This window comes from Phoxinus phoxinus (assembly GCF_949152265.1).
Source record: "Phoxinus phoxinus genome assembly, chromosome: 20".
NCBI classification, from domain to species: Eukaryota; Metazoa; Chordata; class Actinopteri; order Cypriniformes; family Leuciscidae; genus Phoxinus; species Phoxinus phoxinus.
This window is the reverse complement of record NC_136895.1, coordinates 10,827,045-10,849,749: the sequence shown is the minus strand read 5'-3', so window position 1 is coordinate 10,849,749 and position 22,705 is coordinate 10,827,045. Positions and strand designations below refer to the sequence as shown.

At 39.1% G+C, this 22,705-nt stretch overlaps 1 protein-coding gene across 1 annotated transcript in view; it reads right to left on the bottom strand.

The window, feature by feature from the left end:
- Nucleotides 1–22,705, bottom strand: part of pdgfba (platelet-derived growth factor beta polypeptide a) — a gene marked incomplete at its 3' end in the record, with an annotated part of 112,423 nt that overhangs the window by 77,426 nt on the left and 12,292 nt on the right. The gene's annotated exons all lie outside the window — the stretch shown is intronic.

Genomic DNA, 22,705 nt, shown 5'->3' with positions numbered 1-22,705 from the left:
TCGAATAGCAAACAACTATTACTGAACGTACCCCAACAGATGGTGGTTGAAATAAAATGCTGCGTGGAGTCAACCAATCAAAATGCGGCATGAACTCAACCAATCAGCATGTTCGGCACCCAAGTCCCACCCCTGAAAGTTCCTGGACTTTGAAAAAGTACTACCTCGCAAGCAGGGAATTTTGGACCGGATAATATTTACTCGGAACTTCATTTAGACCCTGGTTCCTGCGGTGTAAACACACTGAGTACGGAGTAATTCCTGGGGAAAGTTTCTGCGGTGGAAACGCGACTTTTGTACTGAGCCAGTATCTTCTTTTGTACAGTATCTTCTCTGCAAAGGATGTATGCAATTCATCTATATGTTGTTTGCATAGGAGGAGCCTTCACATATGATGCCTTAAAATGCTCACAAGGTATGCAAATTTTACATACGCAGTGGCTTGTTTCCTGTTGTTGGCCTCTTAGCTGGAGGTCCCTGACTGTCAGACATTGGCTTCATTGACCCGGTCCATAATCCATCCTTGGATGAACAACTACACAAGACAGATCCATTTAGAGAATATATGAGTTAAAAGGGCAGTCGACAGTGAATAAGGCCTATTCATGATGATAATTGTTTCGTATGGGGATGTGAGCTAACAACTTATTGCCTTCCAGATTGGAACCCTGCTGAAAATATCATCATAGGCGATGAGCAGCACATCTTGTATTTTGGATGGGAAATCTTATGATCCAATTACAAATTCTTTACAAACACCAGAGTTGTGTGGTAAATACATTCTTGTCTGAATCAACATTTCTGAGTTTGCAAAGAGGAACAGGCCAAAAAAACAAAAAAACTTTGCAAGCCAAAACAAATTAATTAAAAAAAATATATGGAATATATATTTATACACTCCTGGGCAAATAAAAAATTGGCCAAGCCAAAATTGGCAAAATATTTAATATTCTTCTAATAGTCTTAACCATTTTAATCGCAAACCACTGGTCAGGAAATTAGCAAGAAATTGCATAAATACTGTAGATAAAGTAAAGCTTTCCCCAACTTGCAGACAACTTTTGGCACTTCAAATTTTCTCCAGCAATTCACTCTCATTATAAATCTTGGAAGAGCCAGGATTTTTTTTTAAATATAACTCTGATTGTATTCGTCTGAAAGAAGAATGTCACATTCACCAAGGATGGCTTCAGGGTGAGTAAATCATGGGCTAATTTTCATTTTTGGGTGAACTATCCCTTTAAAGGACTTTTCAAAGTGAAGCAGCTCACCAATACAAGCAGCTAAAAGGCTCCTCACACAATGACACAGTCTCTGCTTCACTGTGCTAGAGAAGCATTTATTATTATATTTCTCAGTAGATTTTCGAAAAGACTGATCTGGAGCATCACCATGCAACTCGTATTTCACTGTGATTCATCAATCACACAACTTCCCATATTCTGCCAAAAACTTAATTCTGTCATATATATATGGCCTATACATTTTCCTGGTAACATCTTATCATAAATTATATCTAATCATATATATTATTTAGTGCTGTCAAATATATTATAACAGTTTGTAAATATATAACTTTTCTGTGTGTGTGTAATGGTTATATTAAGTTATGTTCTGCTTTGGCTATGTTTCATTGTCTTTTAGTTTGAGTGACCCAGTTTCCCGGTGTGTGCCTGTTCGTTCCCTTGATTGATCATCCCATTCACCTGTTGCCCTATAAATTAACTTTTTTGTTATTTTGTGTATTTAAGTCTTGTCTTCCTTCGGTTCTTTGTTCAGTGTCGTCAGTGTTAGTGTTGCTATTCTGTTTCCCTGAGGGTTCCTGTTCCTGTCCCGCTCCCTGGAGTATCACACAAGGGATTTTTTTGGAGTTGCCATGCTAAACGCACTATCCAGACTGTTTGCTCTGTGTGTTTTACATCTCAAGCCTCAGCGAGCCAAGGTACGCCTCTCAGGGAGTGGCCCGAGACAACTTCACCACATTCATGGAGTGGGTACTGGTGAACAACGATTCGCCTTTCACCATTTGCTCCATTGAGTCAACTAGCCTTACTCCACCGGATCCAGAGCCCAGTCAGCCTTCGCCCCGCCAGACGGAGAATCAGCCAGATTTCACCGTAGACAGGGAGCCTGAGCCTGCAGTAGATAATGTGCCAGCGAGCCCAACTGAGCCGTACTCCGCCCCAGAGACTGAGCCCAATGAGTCGGCAAAAACGTCCGTCATCGAGGGAGTGCTGGTGGAGTTTGAAGGCATGGAGGGAAGCTCCACCCACACCCCCGCCGCTGTGGATGAGTTGTGCCTGACCTCTGGACATTTTTAGAGGCATTTGAGGAGGATATACCCCTGGATCTCTTGTTTATGCTGGTCCAGCCCAGCTTCAAGTCTCCTGCGTCTCTGGTCTTTCCAGAGTTTCTGCCCAGCCTCCCTCCACCGCAGCCAGCCAGTTCCCCAGGCCTGCCACCGCTGGTTTCTCTCTGTCCCTTGGCTCATCCTCAGTTGCTTCCATGTGGTGGGGTGGATCCGCCTCAGGCCTTCCAGTCCCCAGATCCATCCTGGTGTGAGGATCCCCTGTCTCCGCCTCCGGTCATGAGTCCCAGACTCCACCTCGGCCTTGGCTCCATGCTCCCTAGTCTCCACTGTTGCCCGTCATCCCACCAGCTCTGCCGGGCTCCCTCATCCCTCCATCTCCGCCTTGGTTAGGCTCCACCCTTGTTCCGCCACAGGGTTTGCCGGCTCCACCTTCCCTCTGTTGTCCTCAGTCGCTCCGGCTCCTCCAGGTCCCCGTCTCCACCTTGCTCCCATGAGCCATCAGCTCTACCTCGGCCCTGGCACTGTGTCTCCTCGGCTCCGTCTGGGTCTTCACCACGACCAGCTACGTCGCAGGATTTCGCATCCCTGTAGCAGGATTTCGCATCCCTGGTCCCTTCTCCTAGGCCTCCACCATGGCGACTCCCTTCTGCGACTCCGCCTTGGACCATCATGCTGGCTGTGGTCTGGGTCCCTGCCTGATTACTCCCGCTTCTTGCTTCCGCTTGGCTCCTCCCACCCTCAACTCCCCCATGGACTGTTTTGTCTCTGGTCTCTGTTTTCACCCGTCTCCAGCTCACCCCTCCTCAGATGGACTCTTTATGGCGCAAGGATGTGCCTTCCCGGGAGGGTGAGCTACTGTAACGGTTATATTCAGTTATGCTCTGTTTTGGTTATGTTACCCTGTTTAAATTCTGATTCTGTTCACCTGTGTGGCCCAGGTTCCCAGTGTGTGCCCATTTGTTCTCTTGATTGATCATCCCATTCACCTGTTGCCTGATATATTAGCTTTTTTGTTCTCCTATGTCGTCAGTGTTTGAGAGTTTTCTATTATGTTTCCCTATATGTTCTTGTTATGCTTTTTGGATTACCTGTATTGAATTGTCCTTTGTCGTGCGCTTCCTGTTAGCTGCCACCAGTGATAGTGTGTGTGTGTGTGTGTGTGTGTGTGTGTGTATGTATGTACTATATAATATTTACAAACTTATGTTAAAAGCGATTAATCATGATTAATTTAACTGCACTAATATTATTATATAATTATTTATATTTTATGATAAGTCCTATATATATATATATATATATATATATATATATATATATATATATATATATATATATATATATATGTATATAATTCAAAACTAGATGTCATTCAAATTTGTAAAGGGATTGATATGATTTTTCTCTATATTTTTCTTCTGCAGCACCTTCATGGACCCTGAGGTTGAAAATAGTGTTCAAAAAAGTTCAGCTCTGTGGACAATCATGATTTACTGTGGTAATCGACAAAGATGGAGTCTGTATAGAGCTCAACTTGAACCTGTAACTCTCCTCAATACTTGAGTTTTATCACGGAAGAGCGAATGTTCCTTCACAGATGTCAAGGTGAGAAACAATTATGGTCCGAATAGGGCTGTAGAGTGGATTTTATAGCTTTGTACTGTTACACTGCGAACGTGTCCTTTAATGTGTAAACACGTAGTGTGTTCTGAACAGATTTAATGCAGAGTGTTCAATGAATGACTAAGAGCTGTCATCATCCACTTCACATTGTTCTCCATTAATTTTCCCATTATTAGTTCCTGTGGTGGCCGCGCTCTGAGCAATAGCGATTGTTTTTTTTTTCCACCCTGGCTTGATTAAGGATTGCTGCTCTGAGAGCTTCTGGTTGTGGCTTTGAGTCGACAACAATAGATTGGGAGTCTGGGAACACCGTGTTTTTCATGATGTCAGTCTAATAACACAACTCCTGAACTAGTGCGCAGCTCTTTCTCTACCAAACCCCCCTCCCCAACTATATTCCATATTTTATTATTTACTCCACACTCTCGCGCTCTTAACAATATGTTTCTGGAAATGTGTGCATGTCTTTGTGTTTTTATGTACTGAACATCCTAACCCCAATACTGAGTGATGTGTCTGCCGATGTGTTTACCCAACTCTGAGTAATCAGGATGTGACCGCCCACGACCCGATTCAGCTCAAGGATGCACACCAACTCCTGTTGCCAAATGAGCCATGCGCAGGCTAATATGTTTGAGTTGCAGCCCTGAAACACACTTTACGACCTGTTGGACAGGCCTATACTGGAGAAAAGAAGAGCACGTGTGCGTTGAGCTACGGGAAAATGAACAGAGAATGGAAGCTAATAGAGCCGCGAAACATAATGAGTGAGATCCGTTTGCCCAGGATGCAAGATCGCGATATGATCTACACACAAAATCCAATATGTGTGCTGTGCATGAAATGTTATTACTGTGGACTAATACTATCAGTCAACTTTGTTGACATGGTGTTCTCGCTTTCCTCGCATTCAAACAGAACAGACTAGATTAAACAAGGAAGTTTGACAGAAATTCTTTGAGCACTAATCCTTGCGCCTCAAGCAAAGACTTAATTAAACATAATTGGCTGTAAATGTGGAGGGTTTTCCGCGGGAGTGTGTCGCACAAGTTCAACTGCAATACGAGCGGAAGGCAGAAAAAACATTAGAAGAAAATGTTCTCGACTTGTGGCTATTTTAGGTGCTTTTAGTGGGATGTGACAGGGTTTGTAAACCCTTTGTTTGTAGTTTCATCCATAAACGATGGGAATGGCTGAGCGTGCATGAAAAAAAAAAAAACGTGGATGCTTCCCTACTTGAATGATAATTACGTTGCTGTGGGTTGCCTGGATACAAACCATGTGAAATCATTGGGTGTATCAGAGGTTGCAGCAGAAACGCAAATCCCCTTTGTAACAGTAAGTTGCGTTTTACATTCAATATGCAGAACAAAATTACCGCCTCACTGATATCAATTTACGACAACAGTTTGTGGACAAAACACGGAAATGGTTTAAAGCCACACTGGAGTCTGAAGCGCTTGGCCCTGACCGTGTAATTGAGTTTTTTGCCGTTAGCAATGGGATAGAGATGTTATGAAAACTCCAAACAACATCCAATGCACAATAACACACCGATATTGAAATTATTTTCAGATGTGTTGATTACCTTCTTAAAAGAAACTTCAGGAATGCCTCACCTGCAATTTTCATAATAAGCAAATGCGTGCGCCACAAGTGGAGCTACAATCATAAATCACTTTTACTAATTTAAATGTGCGATTTCGAGAGAGGAAAAGGGGTTAGTTTTCTAAAAACCTGATGTCCCAGATTGTTCCTGTCCCCTGAGAGAAGTGCGCTACACCAGAGTTGAAGTTAAATCCCATGTGGACGTTAAAAGCACTTTGACAACCCAAGGCCTTCGTTCTTCTAATAACCAGCATGCATTAGCAATGAGGTTGAGCTGTGAATTTAAACACTTGCAAAGCCATTAAATCTAGTGCAGACATGGCCACCATGGTAATGAGCGAAGTTTGCATCTTGTCATACTAAATTATTTTTCTTCTATGTTCAGCAAAACTGCTTTTTCTGCCACACGGGAGTTTGTTAATGAGCCTATTATCATCTAGCCTATTTCACACCATAAGTTCAATAAATATGGTGTTTTTCATTCCTGTTATGTAGTGCACCTTTTGAATTCTGTAATTTAAAATAATAATAAATAAATCAAAGTTGGGATTTAAGGTAGTATTACATTTTTTTGTATTTTTTCATCTACCAAATGCACTTTTCTTGGTCTGCCAAGGGTCCAAAATTAAGACTCTCCACGTGCCAAATGACCGTAAAAAAATGTAAGCAAGTGAATAAAATTGATTGTAAATAAGTGATTCAAATTGCAAGAAGTCTGACCCTCACCGTTTTGCCTGATGCAAGAACTGTGAGCAAATTAAATCAAAGAGATTGCTACTAAATTTTCTGTCTAAGGGCACTTTTGCATGACAATAATGTACTAAAAACGAAAACAGACGACAATGTTGTCAAAAACGATCCCCGTTCACACGGATCTGTGAAAAGGACTAAAAATGCTGTATTATTCATGCCAGGCCAGTAGATGGCGATGTCACTTTGTAAAGAAACACTACACGACTACTGAACACGTAATACACATACACATGATGTCACTGTTTTCACGTTTCTGTAGTTTACACAGATGTTTACACCAGGTATTAAGATGTATTTTGGTCGATCGGTTCACAAGTGGACGACACTAAATACAGGTGTAAACTGTCTAAAACGCTTTTAGCTTGTCCACTTTTGACCACTTCCAGAGGTAGTCGAAAACACATTAGACCGGATTGCTCTCGTAGTGTAAACGCATATTGCACTGACCAGTGCAATATGAAGTTGAACTCGACTGTGACCGTGAGTGTCCCGCGAGACATAAACATCGGTTATCGCCATCAAGTGGTCGGGAGTGTGCTAACGCTTCAGATTCAAATATTGAGCGGAAGTTACACGGTTGTGAAGTGTCTGAAAAAATAGTTCCACTATAGCAAAATAAACGGATTGGAATCATATATTGCGACGATATATTGTTTATAATCATCAACGAACACCACTAACCACTCGGTGAGTTTAACAGTTTTGTAAACGAACATTATTGGCTGTTTTCGGACATGCCCATTGACTCCAATGTTAAATGGGTCCATGGCCAATTCTATTATAGTCAAAAACTCGAGAGAGAACACAATTGTCAAAAAAAATGTTGTCCACCACTCTTGTTCATCCAAAACAAACTACAATATAGACTCAAGGTGTTAAATACCGGAATTATCCTTTAAACTTTGTCGTCTGAAGACCCAAGTTTGGTTTGAAGATGAAAAACGTACCAAGCACAATGTTCTCTCACCATTCCTGATTTATAACACACACTCAGCGTTCGGCTGGTCTTGTGGCTGTCAGAGCAGAAAAACGAAAGCTGCTGTTCTCCGTGTGTTTTTTACGTCGTCCAAAAACTTGCACTTTGAATCCCGTTTTCAGGCCCCGAAAATGCCGTTGTTGTGTAATGAACGGCCAAAACAAATAAAAAGTTTTCCGTTTTTAGTTGAAAACGGTGTCGTGTAAACGGCCCCAAACAAGTGTTTTTCATCTTCTCATCTGACATGGATCTTCTGTCTGCTTGTGATTGTGAGCCTGTTAAGTGACTCTACTGAGAGGATGGAAAGTAAAATTGAGGACACAGGAAAATCTATAAATTGATTATCAATTAAAACATTACCAAGAAAACAGGTTTTTAAATACTTCAACTGTTTTGAAAAAAATTTTTTTATATATATATATTATACATATATATGATAGTTTAAACTTTACTATTGAAAGTCAAAGGAGCAAACTAGCTGAGCACAAAACTAGAAACTTCTCCCAAGTGGACAGGAGCCAGAGGGTATTAACGCAGAGTACTGGCATATTCAGACAGATCCTGTTGTGGGTAACGGAGGTTCAGAGGGACTTTTCAATAAATAGAACACCATCTGTAGCGGGATGCGGATCCAGGTGATGGCTCATCTCTTAACGCCCAGCGCTTTCACCAGGCTTTGTCTAGGACAACTCCATGGATTGGGGATTCAATTGTACGATTATGTACTTTATGATATGATGTTGACAGGGCTGTTTAAAACATTGTGTGTGTGGTCCTAGTAAACCCTACGTTATGGGACCAAATGTCCCTATAAGGACAGTAATACCAGAAATGTTTTACCTGTTTGGGAATTTTTTTTCTCGTTCCTACAGCTTATATCATGTTTATGTGTTTGTGTTTAGAAGAAAGGTTGGGGGAAGTAAGGTTGATGATTCCTGTGATGGGCAGGTTTAGGGATAGGGTTAGTATAAGGGGACAGAATATACCGTTTGTACAGTATAAAAACCATTACGCCTATGGAGTGTCCTCACAAGGATAGGAAAACAAACTTGAGTGAGAAATCGTATTGTGAGTGAGAGCGACTGAGTTTGAGTGTGAGTGTGTGAGTGTTTGTGTGCTGGGACATCAATATTTCTTTTTTAATTAATTATAGTGTTTACTGTTGTTTATACACTTTTTAAAGAGAAACTGAGCGGAGGTGACAATGCAATGAAATATACAGCCAAATACTTAATTACATTTACTTTCAGAGAATTTACACAATGACTAAATTCAATATGTTACATTGAATAAAGCATAGCTCGTCATGAAGCTAGCACAGCCAAGGTCATGTTTGAATGTTTTGTTACTTCAATCGATGGAGATGTGAAACGTCAGATATGAATGCTCCACGATGTGCATCAATTATACATTTATTGCACTTACTATGAATACTTAAAATAAATGGTTGTGAAATGTTTGATTAAATAAACTGATGCACTGGTTATTTTAAATATGTATGTACTTCAAAATAAATAATTAAATCTGGTATTTCCCTTTATATATAAAAAAGAATAATTCCACAATATATATATACTTAAAAACAAATAAAACTAAATAAATAAAATTTGCGAATAAGTTTGCTTTTTTATTTCCTATGAAATTGGTTAGTGTCTCTTTTAGATATTACATGTACTTAATTTAGCAAAAACTGTAACATTTTGTGACAAAAACAAACACTTTCTTGAAGGATTGTCTTTAACTCAACTTTATTTGACAGGTTATTTGAGGATAAATGTTTGAAGGATGATTGTGCAGTTATACGCAAAGCTTTGTTTAAATATTAATAAAACACACAGATCAAGAGTAGCTAAGGGCTCACTGCTCTTCTAATTCTTCAATTATTCAGACCAGTGTTTAGCGACATACATTAGCCTGAAGCTATGTGTAATTCACCTCCGTGTTTAACCACCGTTTAACTTGCACAAGAGTTGTTTTAATGTACATTGGTGACGCTTTTTCAATTCAGAGAGCATGACTGACATGTTTCTGTGGCTCTAGTCTAAATAAATTAATAATTCATCATAAAGCATCCAGCACGTTGTATTAGAGAGATAAACTCGTGTTAAGGGAAAACAGCAGACAGTTTAATGGCTGGCAGTGAAAAGTACAAAGAAAATGAAGGACTGTAATAGAGGTCAGGTGACCCATGTCGCAATTTAGCAATACATGCAACACAATGTCCCCTCGTGGACCCATTCGGAGCAGGAAAAGAAAAGGTACAACAAACAAGGGAATGAAATTGAACAGAATATATGAGCAATATCACACGAGTAGCAGTGCAATTTGGCTGTATATCAGCATGGCTGTGATTCGGCCGTAGGTAATCATATTGTGCTGATATACAACCATATCGCACCGATACCAGTGTGATATTGAGTTTATACAACCGTTCGACGGCACAAGTGAGTAAATAAATAAGACCCCTCTTTTGTGCCGAACTACTTACTTCCGTTGACAGTTTGACAGTTGAGCTCAAGCCTCAGTTACGAAGTCTAAAACGTCACTTTTTTGTGGACCGTTGAGTCGCTTCATTGAAGCTTGTTGTTTTATTATGTAGAGTAGAGTATTATGAGACAGAGATCGACTAAATGACATTACCTGCATCTAATATAGCATTGATTCTTCAAGTCGATGTCCATAATATTATATCCATTATGAAAAATCAGTTTGAATGTCCGCTGAGAAAAGCGATGTCCACGACAGCCCTAAAACAACTTCCTTGTTCTTCAGACTCGCTCATAATAACAGTCTTTGTTGCCATCTAATGGCGTAATAATGTAACTTTCACTGAACACCATATCACGATCACTAGCGGACAATTTCTCAATACCAAATACGGCATATTATTTATAAATAATATTTTTTTAAATTAACAATCATAGAAAAGGCAATAGGAAAGTAAGTACCACAAACAATTAACTTAAACGTAAAAAAAGCAGCACTCTAGTACATGATTTAAGTTAAATATAGCCTAAAAATAAAGATCTTAATTTTCCCCTTAACCAAAATCGATTAACAAGTAATAGATTAATAAGACCAAAGATTGCCCGTTTGATATACCTCAAATTAATTATATCTCATATATAACCACTATCTACATAAGAACCAGCAGCAAATTCCCGAAGGACTGGCCGAGATGACGCTGTTCTCTGCGGGAACATGAGCGCTGAACTCCTGCTGACGGCCTGGAGCTCAATGTTCGAAAACTTCTAAACAAATTGTAAAAGAGCTGCTATGTTTATATATGAGTAAAATACTTGAGGTCTAAATAACTACATTCTAGTCTAAAAAACTCTTAAAGTTACAATATGTAATAGTTTCTGCCACTAGAGGGCGCTACATTCCAAACATCAACAACAGCGTAGCTTGATGACGATGTGAAGGAGCGAGGAATGATGGGAACTGTTGTTTTTAACTCCACCGTGGATGTAAATCAGTCAGACGGGAATCGAAAAATCATGTTCATGGATGAGGTAAAGTTCTATTTTTATAAATGTTGCGTTTAATGACATGCTTTTATTTCATTAAAATGAATTAACCGCAAGAAAAGTACAGTTTAATACTAAATTGGTTATCATGTTACTGTATTTGTCGAATTCATTGTTGTGATAACGCTGCGCCGTTTTATGTGTTCTAAACAATTGTTGTAAAAGTACATTCGAACATACCCACATCATTTTCCAAAAGACTGATTAATCTTTATGTATAACACATGCTATATTTATTTACATGGCAATAAACACCAGACAATAATGTCAATAAACTAAACACAAGCCTAAATCAATAATACTTTCCTTACATAAACATAACTATTACAGAATGCTACATTTGGAATATATAAAATTGACCCGTACGGACTTGTCTTTGTCGACAGAACCAGCTGCAATCGGTAAAGAATAATTGTGTTCATAACAACTGCGCGAAACAAGCTAATGTTTGTTGCTTGATAGACGCTACAACTACAACTTCCGCATTTGTCCAGGACTCCACGCAGTACGAGCGGAAACCAAGGGTGACGCGGATATGACGCCACTGACTGGAGACTCCCAGCTCACCCCTGCTCACACGCCCCGTTTCCTTGGTTTTGGGATATTTTAATGCACAAATATTACATATTGTACCTTTAAAACTACATTTTGTTACACAACAACAGTAGTATTTTTAAAAAATATGGTCCCTTTTCCACCAGCAAGAACCAGGTGCTGGTTCAGAGCTAGAGCTATTGCCGGTTCGGAGTTGGTTCTACTGACGGGTCTTCTAAGAACCGGTTTGCCTTTCCACAGGCTAGAGAGCCAAAACAGAGCCAGATCTTACGTCACTGTGTATACATCTCATGTTGCCCAGCAAAGCTAGCGCGGCAGCGCCAAACAAAACCACACCAGGCTTGTTCGAGATGGTTCGGCTTCTCGCAGACCGATCGCCGCGTGACATCAAAGCACTGCGAAAGCGATCCAAAAGCACAAGGAGTCGTTTGCTCTCCAAACACTCCCGCAGCTCCGATCGGTCCGCGCCGCTCCGAAGCATCTCAAACAAGTCTTACATCAACAATGGCAATATTGCGTTACTATTCATGCTCATGGCTTTGCATCCAAACACGGCGAATCAAACGCGTTCGTGCAGCTCGCCGTAACTTGCATAGACAGAGATTACAATCGAGCAGCTATTAGCTCGATTAGCTGCTATTTAAAAAATGGCGGTCACAAGTTTCTTTTCGTCTTGTTGGTCACGGTAACCCAGCCCCCAGCCCCTGACGCAAGCGGTTCTTACTTCTAGCCCAGCAATGTTTTGGTGCTACTTAAGAACCACTTTTACTGGTTCGGAGCTGGTGCTTTGGTGGTCGAAAAACAAAGAACCGATTTGAAACTAGGCTCTGGCTCCGAACCAGCACCAGCTCTGCTTTGGTGGAAAGGGGGTATGGGTGGATTTGCTCGACCGCCATGACAGTCGCTGCAAGCAGAGTGATACAAATGGTGAAACAGTTACAGTGCTGATACTGGGGGAATATCGCACGGCTGGAAAAGACTCTCAGCCAATCATTTCAAGAACCAGAACAAACTTTTGTATATATATACAGGGGGTTGGACAATGAAACTGAAACACCAGCTTTCCCACAATAAATTATAAGTATAGTGTTGGCCTAGCCTGGCTCCGCCCTCCTACGTACAGTACTTCCGCTCAATTTTCATTTTCCTTCAGTACGTCGTCTGGGTTTGCAGTATATTCTTGGGTTTTCTCCGGTCAATTTTTTTACCGGTCCAATCAGCGAACAGAGGGAGTGGCTGAGAACGATGAGGTTGAGGTCGTGCGCTAGTTTGAGTTGAAGTTTCGTCACGACCAAACGTTAGTGATTGGTCATGGCAGATCCAGAGTGACTCTGGGCCGATCCAATAGTTTTAAACTTCAACAGAGTACCCGCCTTCAAGGAAGTTAACTCTTGTCAATGGAGAGAGGTCAGACTCTCTGTACAAATGAGAGTCTGGTAGGACCAGGCTAGTGTTGGCCCTCCTTTTACAGCCAATACAGCATCAGTTCATCTTGGGAATGACAGATACAAGAGGGATTTTAATCCATTCTTCTTCCAGAACAGTGTCCAGGTCACTACGTGATGCTGCTGGAGGAAAATGTTTTCTAACTTGCTCCTCCGAAATACCCCAACATGTCTCAAGCATATTTAGATCTGGTGACTGTGCAGGCCATGGGAGAAGTTCAACTTCACTTTCATGTTCATCAAACCAATCCGTCACAAGTCTTGCTGTGTGTATTGGTGCATTATCATCCCGATACACACGGCACCCCTTTCAGGGTACAATGTTTGAACCATTAGGAGCACATGGTCCACCAGGATGGTTCGGTAGTCCAATGATGCGCCCATTAAAGGGCACCTATTATGGAATTTTGAAATGTACCTTTCATGTAGTGTGTAACATAGATCTAAGTGAACAAAAACATCCTGCAAAGTTTGAAATATGAAAGTGCACCGTATATAAAGTTATTGTCTTTCAAAAGTAAGAGTCGACTCTGAGTCATTTTTATGAATCGTTAGAAGACCGAAGCTTTTTCTCTGACTAGATGACGTCAACTTGTCAAGTTATTTGAATACGATACGCCCACTTATTGCGCTCCAAAGCCAGGGAAAATATCATGGCGACGAGACGCTGTGTTCTGAAGTGCGACTCAAAAGCCAACTTTTTTAATCTGCCCAAGGAGGAGCATTTGAAGACTAAGTGGCTACAATATACAACTATACCACAGAAGTGTAGTCCGAGCCTTGTGCTTTGTTCGCGCCATTTTGAAGACGATTGCTTTTTAAATGCAATCAAACTTGGATTCGCGAGCCGCTGATATTGAAGGAAGGTTCAGTTCCAAGTGTATTTTCATCAGCTTCCTCCTCCGTATCACAACCTGTAAGTGTTATTAATAATTGTGTTATTAATAATTGTTGCTTTTATGTTTTATGTAGCATGCTTAATAATTATTTTGTTTGTTGTGTAAGCACCGTTTAGCTTCTAGGTCTTCTAGGTCACATATCTTCTGTATTGAGATATGTGAAGTGTTTGTCGTTGTTTTCGGAGTTGTCTTAAAGAATAGAGTAATACCCAATACCTCGTAGTAACGTAACTGCATTTTTTTTTTTTTTTTTTTTTTTGTAAAAACGTTATGTTTATGCATCGGGCTAAGACTGATTGTGCTTTTACAATATGAACTATGGGATATGCTCGCTAACATGACATTAAAAACTAATCTTATTTTTAGTTTTTTACAACAAACTACAAAGTAGTGGACTATAATCATTATTATAACACAATTGAATTGATAAAAGCATCATTGTACTCGTGTTAAACAATAAGTATTATCTCTGTAAACACTGCTGGGTCATCTGACCAATCAACGCAGATTAGCGTCGCGCAAAAGAGGGGTTTGGAAAAATTAGTCGTTGAACGAATCATTTGGGAGTCGGTGAGCAAATCAGGTAAAAATAAATGCATATTATACGACAACAAAAGTGTTTTTTGACATTGCATGCATGTAAAACTGTTGTTGGGGACTCAACATTAGGAACATTAGGAACATTTTAAATGTCATAATAGGTGCCCTTTAAGCACAGTAGGGAATGCCATGATATTGCAGCCCAAACCACCACTGATCCACTGATTCAGTTTCATCGTCCAACCACTGTATATATGTATAGTATATATATTTCATTTATTTAACTGTTATGTCAAGTTTATAACAAATGAATTAAAAACTGCATAATAAAAAGATATGAATTATAATATTATTCTAAAAACCATGGATCATCAGGTTTTGAATAAACATGCTGCTGTTCATGTATTCCCTAAAATATAATTTATTCAAATTAGTATTGAATTAATTACAAATAGGAGTGTTCTTTTTAATAAAATGATCATGCTTATTAAATAAAAAATGTCTAGCCTTTTTTGTCTACATTTGAATGAGAGCTCTGTGTAATGTGCAGTAGCTGTAACTAGTGCTCTGGGCGAAGGAGGGCTGATTAACTAATATTGTTTCGGGAAGCTGTGCATAGCAGTTAGATATTAGCTCATGCGATTAAACGCACAATGTATGAGTGCTGTCAGAAGATAAAGACAAAAGGAAATGATTCTGGCGGGCGGAGGGATGCTGAGCTCCAGATACTCCACAAATGCGTCAGCGCTAATAAGCTGAAGAGCCAACAGCTGAAAAATACCAGCCAAAAGGATTTCCAGAGAGCGTCTGCGTCACAATCACAACCTAATGACACTATGTAGATGACTAAACCTTCAATCAAGTGTGAATATAGAGCAACGGCTGTTAGCAACACACATTGTTGGCTAGATAAAAACAAAGGCTATAACCAAGTTAGGCAAACAGATCATGTAGCTTTAAAAAATATCCATGAAATCAAAAATGACACTCTTTACTTTTTGAATGCATATTCCTGGTGCCATATCGTTATTTAACATGTTTTCGCAACATAGCATTGGTTTAGCTCGAATTTGGTAGATATAACACCATTTAATCAAATAGTTCTCAAGTAAATTTGTCTTGCTTTACGGACATTTAGATGTTTTACTGGAAACAAAAAGAAAGGCTTTTGCCATATGCATTGGCATGCAAAATGCGACTCTTTTACCATGCACGGTTCACACAAGAGCGCAGCGCTCTTCTTAATTAGCTGTAAAGTGTGGATTTAGCTAAAGTGACTCTGGAAGAACGTAATTGACAAAATGGCTCTAGTTTGGCAGAAAAGGGTGGTTGGGGGTTTGGAAAGCATAAAGGTACTAATGCATCCAACAGTGCCTCGGAAATCAGAGTGGGCTACAGAGGCGGCAAAAAAATGCTCTTCGCAATTTAAAACGTCTAATGTAGAATCACACGTTTATTGTGATAGCCCTCCTCAGCTGCACAGCAAAAAAGAAAAAAGAAAAAAAAGAGGTACTCAACTTCAAAATGAAGAGGGCCACATTCAATTCATAATGGATGGCAATTATATATATATATATATATATACTCGTCTATATAAATGAGACGAATATATAGAATATTTGATTTATATATATATATATATATGTGTGTAAAAAAAAAAATATATATATATATATATATAAACAGGCCCTAAAACAATTTTACTGTATATTTTTACTGGCCATGAAACTATTTTTGCTAAAACAGACAGTTATGACAAATGTAATCAAATATAAAATAACACTACATAGTATTCACAAATTAATTAAACAGAGAGTAATCCTTATTAAAGTTACAAAAGTTATTCAGGCGAAAGCAGGGGGTAATTTTTTCTTTGTAATTTGTTGTTTGATTAACATTATAAACACAGATGGCATCAGGATTATTAGGATGCTGTCTCTTTAATACCCAGTGGAATGATACACATGCGTTATCTTTCTCAACTGTTTACGTTCACTTAAGACATAACTGACTATGTTTACCAGAGCAGGGGTTTTTTTTCTTCAAATTTCTTCAATTACTTTAATTTTGAAGTCATGACTTCAATGACTTCAACTTTTTCCATTCAAGCACAAGAAGATTGAGCTTAATTCAGTGTGTCTTTTTTTGGGGGCGAGCCCTTTGGACGTTCCTACACAGCTTTTTGAATTAGGGTTGGCATTTGGCACTTGACGGGTGTTCATTTCAGTGTTAATAACAACCCCCCCCCCCCCCCACACACACACACACACACACACACACACACACACACACACTTTGACTAATAGTTCTCGTGATAAAGAGGTAAGTAACTTTCTTGTCAGTAAGAATGATACTGATTAAGCCCAAAATTAAAAGCAGGCTGCCTACATTTTTCATACTATAATTAGCCCCTTAATGTCTCATTTTCAGGCAACTTTTAGGACTAACTAAAAAAAGCACATTCATAACTAGGCATGATGATGCGAGCCACAACATAAAGCCTGATGAGCCGGCAGCGTCTGTTGAGCACTACAGCAAAATCAATCCTTTATTTAGCTTTAAATCAACTACAGTCCTTCAAAACTCTGTAAGTAACTGATTGGTGATAATAAATGCCTCATTTCTGTGCTGAATCATTTCATGCTTAAAAAAAGAAAAAGATCTGAAAAGAAATAATAAATGCATCATTTCTGTGCTGAATCATTTGATGCCTAAAAAAGAAAAAGATAAATCTGAAAAGAAAAACTAATTGCTTGTGGAAAATTAATTTCCAAAATGGAGCAATTCTGACCTCTGGGTTACGGCACATTTGCGGGCCCATCTCTGCTGATGACTGCCCTCTGTCTTTACACCCTCAAGTCAATTATTCTCTGTGTGTGTGTGTGTGATTACGGGGGAAGGTTGAGGTCTGGGTCTCACACAGTGAGAACATTAGGGTTGGCTTGTGAATCAACATCTTACGTTGACTGATATGGGAAACATAAAGAGGAAGTGTATGTCAGCACTGAGTAAACTAAAGTGATTGAATGGTGCAATAGTACTGGACACCTTGTACTTTGCTAATGAAATGCACATTGTATCTTCCTACGTATGAATCACAATTCGATAACATACTGAAACATTAATAGTGTTCAGTTTTTTTTATGTGTTGAATTTGTTTTTAAGCTCTACAAGACAGGTTTGCATGCTTGAATGTTCAAAAGACACATAATTTTTCACATATTTCACATTGATGCGGCACCTCTCTTTTCAGTCTGTCATTGATGCTCTGTTTAGTTCCTGTCCCTATGAAGCCCCTCCTTCTGAAAAGCACAGTGTTCTCTGATTGGTCGGCAGGATCAGTGTGCCGTGATTGGTCAAGCGCTTTGAGCGTGTTTGGGAAATATCACGCACCTTACCATAACCGTGAGTTTCAGCAAACTACTAACGCAACTTAACCAGGCCTTGCACCTTTTTTTTTTTTTTATGCCTGGAGCGGGAATTATTTAAACGAGGAATATTGTGACGTGTTCATTCCCGGAAGAAAACTCAAGACTAGAATGAAGGCGTTTCACGGAGTTCAGAAATAGTGCGCACTGATATAGAGAATAACTCCCGCTGGAGGGACTTTGTGAAAGAAAGCTGAACATGTAAAAAAGCATCATGGGACCCCTTTAAGTGTAATGGTGCGTTCACACCGGACGCGAATAGCGCGTCAGGCGCGAGTGATTTCAATGTTAAGTCAATACAAAGACGCGTTACGCACGTAAAAAATTCCTGCGTAGAGTGCGGCGCGGTAGACGCGAATACGCCTCGTTTGAGCGAATTGAGCATCTGGCGCGGTAAGCGCGTTATGCGCAAATTATTTTATGTAGTGCTTTTGTGCATTCACACGTTTGACGCAAATTCGCGTCTGCCGCCCGAGTTGAAAAATCTGAACTTCTGCGTCAATTCACGCCGCGTTAACCAATCGGAGCCTGCTTGCTGCTGTCACGTGGTGAAGTGACGTGATAAACGGGGGCAGACCCGCTTTTCAGATTATAATGTCATTTTAAATGTTTGGCCTCAATAAATTATATGTTTGGCCTCAATAAATTATTTTGTAATGACTAAATGCAGGCGTGAAAGAAGGAAATGACATTGTTCAGATGTTAACTATGAATGTGACACTGAACACTTGCAGTCATAAGAAAACTCACAGAATTAAAGAAGTCGTTTGAACTACGTTATAATGACTCAATGTATTTTAACTTATATGTTTCATATAATAGAACCGAAGCTTTAGATTGTGAATTTAAACATTTCTGGTTTACCAGCGGCAAACGTCAGGAGGACTAGCCGAGGTAAGGCTGCTCCAGGCGGGTTACATGAGCGCTGAACGCCCGGTGATCGCCTGGATCTCACAACTCTGAAACGTCAGATACATTTCTTTAAATAGGCGCTATCTTTATATAAACAAACCACAGATTTGAGCTTTAAACAACTATTCTCAACTGAACAACTCTTAAAACTACATTTCGTGACACAATAACAGTAGTATTTTAAAATGTCGCGGCCTTTCTTGCAAACAGACCACCGCCTAGCACTTGCCTCTCCCAGAAGAAGCGGATTTCGCCTCGGACGCGCGTCAATTTCGCTCCGAACACGAATGCATTCAAAATGTTCAAGCGTCAAACTGAATTTGACGCGCTATTCGCGTCCGATGTGAACGCACAGTAACGCTTAGATCCACAGAAGACGATTTTAAAAGAACATAAGATTTATCATGAATTTAGAAGAATAAGCCAACATACAAAACAGTGTGCTAGTGCACAGACAACAACCAACAATGAACTGAGGGACCAAAGGAACTTAAGTAGTGGTACAAACAAGGTTAATAAGGAGACACAGCTGAACTAAGAGGACTAATTATATCAGTGACCATGACAACTCATTAGTGGCGGGAAACTAGACAAAGGAAACACATGTGACTGAATGAAAACAAAACAAACTGAACATGACTGTGAGCCAAGACCAGTCAGAATTATATTATAATTCTATATTATTATATTATTCACTATTTTCAAATAATGCTTCTTCTGAGCTCTTTTTCCTCTTTAGATTACAACATCCTCTTCATGTCGACTCTCTTGCTCTCTCGTTCAGTATATCTGTCCCTCAGGGACCCCAGAGGATTACCTGCACATCAATTATGAGTAAGCGCCATGGAGAGGGGGGCACGAAAGAATGAAGGGAAATTGATGCCACCACTGCCCCAAACAATTATTTTTCTATTTCTATTTTGAAATGAAAATCCTTTATATGAATCATGTTCCAAATTTATATAATGCTATATTTTGTTATTTAAGACCTTGTTCACCTGCATTAATTCAACGTATTTTTCAATAATGTCCTACATGATTCATCTGTTGGATTGGGAACATTGCAATAATTTGACTGACATCACAAAGGGACCGAGATATATTAAGGCATTAACAAAAGCGTGAAATGGAAAATATTCAATAAAAATGGTTTTAAAATGGATTGGGGCATGATTTGCATAGCAAGTACATAGAGACTTGCTCATCGTGATTTTAACCGACTTGCTCTTTAAAACTTTATGTGAGGGTGAACAGGGAAATATGGGTGACATTATTAATGTGCATTCAAGTAATAGTGGTTGGAAATTTACGGACAATTTCATATTCCTTTTTTTTTTTTAGACACGATATACTCAGTCCTCGCGCATCACGTCGTGACGCTCTCGTGAACTCAATCAGAGGCTCACAAAGAAGAAAATTAATAGTTGAATAAAATAGTTATTTTAGGGTTTCTTGCGCACAAAAAGTATTCTCGTCGCTTGATAAACTTAAGGTACTGTTTTAAATTTAAACAATGTTTTTACTAACTTTTGGGTGAAATTACCTTGCAGCCTATGGAGGATTGAGCCAGCTCTCAGATTTAATCAAAAATATCTTGATTTGTGTTTCGAAGATGAACAAAAGTCTTACGGGGTTGGAACAACAGGGTGAGTAATTACTGACAGAATTTACATTTTTGGGTGAACTAACCCTTTAAGGTTTTCTAGCACTAAGACAACAAAATTTTAATTTTGTAATTGAAGTTTTTTGTATGCCAGACAGAATTATGGGAAATATGCCAGCTCATAAACCAGCTCAACAAGTAGAATTAATTTGTTATTCTTCATCAACAGGAAACAAAATTTACTAAACAACAAATGCACCTTGAATATAAATTGACATTGGACCAACAGACTGCCTTCTCAATTCATAAGTCTCTGCTCTAGAACATTTTTTTTATTCGATTTTGTTCAGCATTAAGACATAAAGACAGAAGAGACTAATGCCTCGGGTTGAATGGTTAAATTTGTTCATCTTAGCCGTAGCATTATTAAACTGAATGAGACATATGCAGGTCTGGCAACTGTCTGGTGTGGATTTACGGTTGGCCTACTACAGAAGCCCTTTTCTTAATAATTAGATTACCATTACTCTGTGTTAGGCAGACTATATGTGCGAGGCGCCGTGTCTTTTCTCACTTTTATGACAAAATGAAAGCAAATAAAAGAATTTAATAAAACCAGTGGTGAAATACTGCCGGAGTGGGATCAATGTTTCTACCAAGAGTCAAGTAAAACATTAAAGGAATGTTCTGGGTTCAATAAAAGTTAAGCTGTATCGACAGTATCTGTGAAATTCTGTCATTTACACAGGAAATAATTTAAACACATACATCAGTTTGTAAAAATTAACCAACAAACCACAAAAACTGCCCACACAGACTGCCACTATACGGGTGAAAGTGTCAACGCTGTGTGACAAACATTTTTTTCAAACTTAGGGAATTTAAATTAATTCCTGTGACAGTCTATTTTATATACTGTCATAATATTTAAAATATTATGTAATTTGAGGTGACACAGCCAAGAGATTTGATGTTTAATATACAGTTACGCGAAGAGGGATTTTGGACCAATGAGCTCTCGCTCTTTGTTTCCGCCTTAGAGGGGTGGTATAATGCCCCTTTTTACAATATGTAAAATATGTCTCTGGTGTCCCCAGAGTGTGTATCTGAAGTTTTAGCTCAAAATACCCCACAGATTATTTTTTACAACATGTTAAAATTGTCCATTTTTTAGGGTCAATAAAAACGCATAGTTTCGTGTGTGTCCCTTTAAATGCAAATGAGCTGCTGCTCCCGGCACAGAGGGCGGAGCTTAGCCGCTCCGATTAGTTCATGGAGACGCGCACTAAAATGTCAGTAACTGTTCTGTCTTTTATGTTTAAACTGGAGTCGGACAATGATGGAGAGACTCAAGAAGAAGTGACAACATGTAGAATGCAACAGGACGTTTCTGAATGGTTAGTTGATGAATTTAACTATCTGCAATTAGTATATTCTGTCATGATAATCTCTAAACACTTGTGTGGGAACTGTTGTAAAAATGCCTACAGAGTGACATGCTATTGCATTTGTATTACGTATTGTATTGCATGTGAAAAGACGGATGCGAAGGGGGGGTGACGGATGGACTCCCACTAACCCGGGAGGAATGTTGTGTAGTTTCAACCAGCCGTTTGTTGTAGTCCTTAAAAAACGATTTCTTTAAAAGCAAATATCATACTTTGCTTTGAACTTTTCAGATGGTGTTTATGCTCAAACAGCAACATTACTCACTAACTAAAGTTAGAAAAGTGAAATCATAATCAACCACCCCTTTAAGTAAAGATTTTCTGTCAATTTTATAAACTTTTGTAAAACCAGCCACTCAGCCAGTATAATCACAATGAAAGCATCCAAACTGCAATATTTAAAAGGGTCATATTATGCCCTTTTATGAAGTCTTGATTTTGTTTTTGGGGTGTACTAGAATATGCATTCATACTTGATTTAATCAATTTATTGAACAATTTATTACATTATTACTGCACCTCTCTCCCCAGTCTGTCCCGAACGCGAGTTTAATTTTGGTTTCGATGAAGCCTCACCTTCCGTAATACGAAATGTACTGTGATTGGTTGGCCCAGTGTGTTGTGATTAGCGAGTATTCAGGAAATGTTACGCACCTTACCGTAACTGTCAGCTCTACTCAGATGTAAATATTAATGATGGAGTGACTTTTAAACCTAATTAAGCCTGATTCAGACTTAAGAATGTTAACAAACAAGAGGATAATCCAGAACGGATTTCATGCACAAACTTTGCAAGCACGGATTTCACAGACTGGTATGTTTTTTTTGTCATTTTCTTATAGATTATGGATACGATGCTATCCACCATTTAATAAAACAAAGTAATACAAACCATAATCGATCACAAAACCATGGTTAATTTTCCTAAGGGGCGGGAAACAGTCTTACAAAAGCGAGAGCTTACCAAATATATAAACACTTTATCAACACTAATGTTGGCTAGCAGGCGAACGGAGGCAAAGCTTTGCCTTTTGTTTACATCATAGCAACAACATAAAATTGGAATTGTTAAAA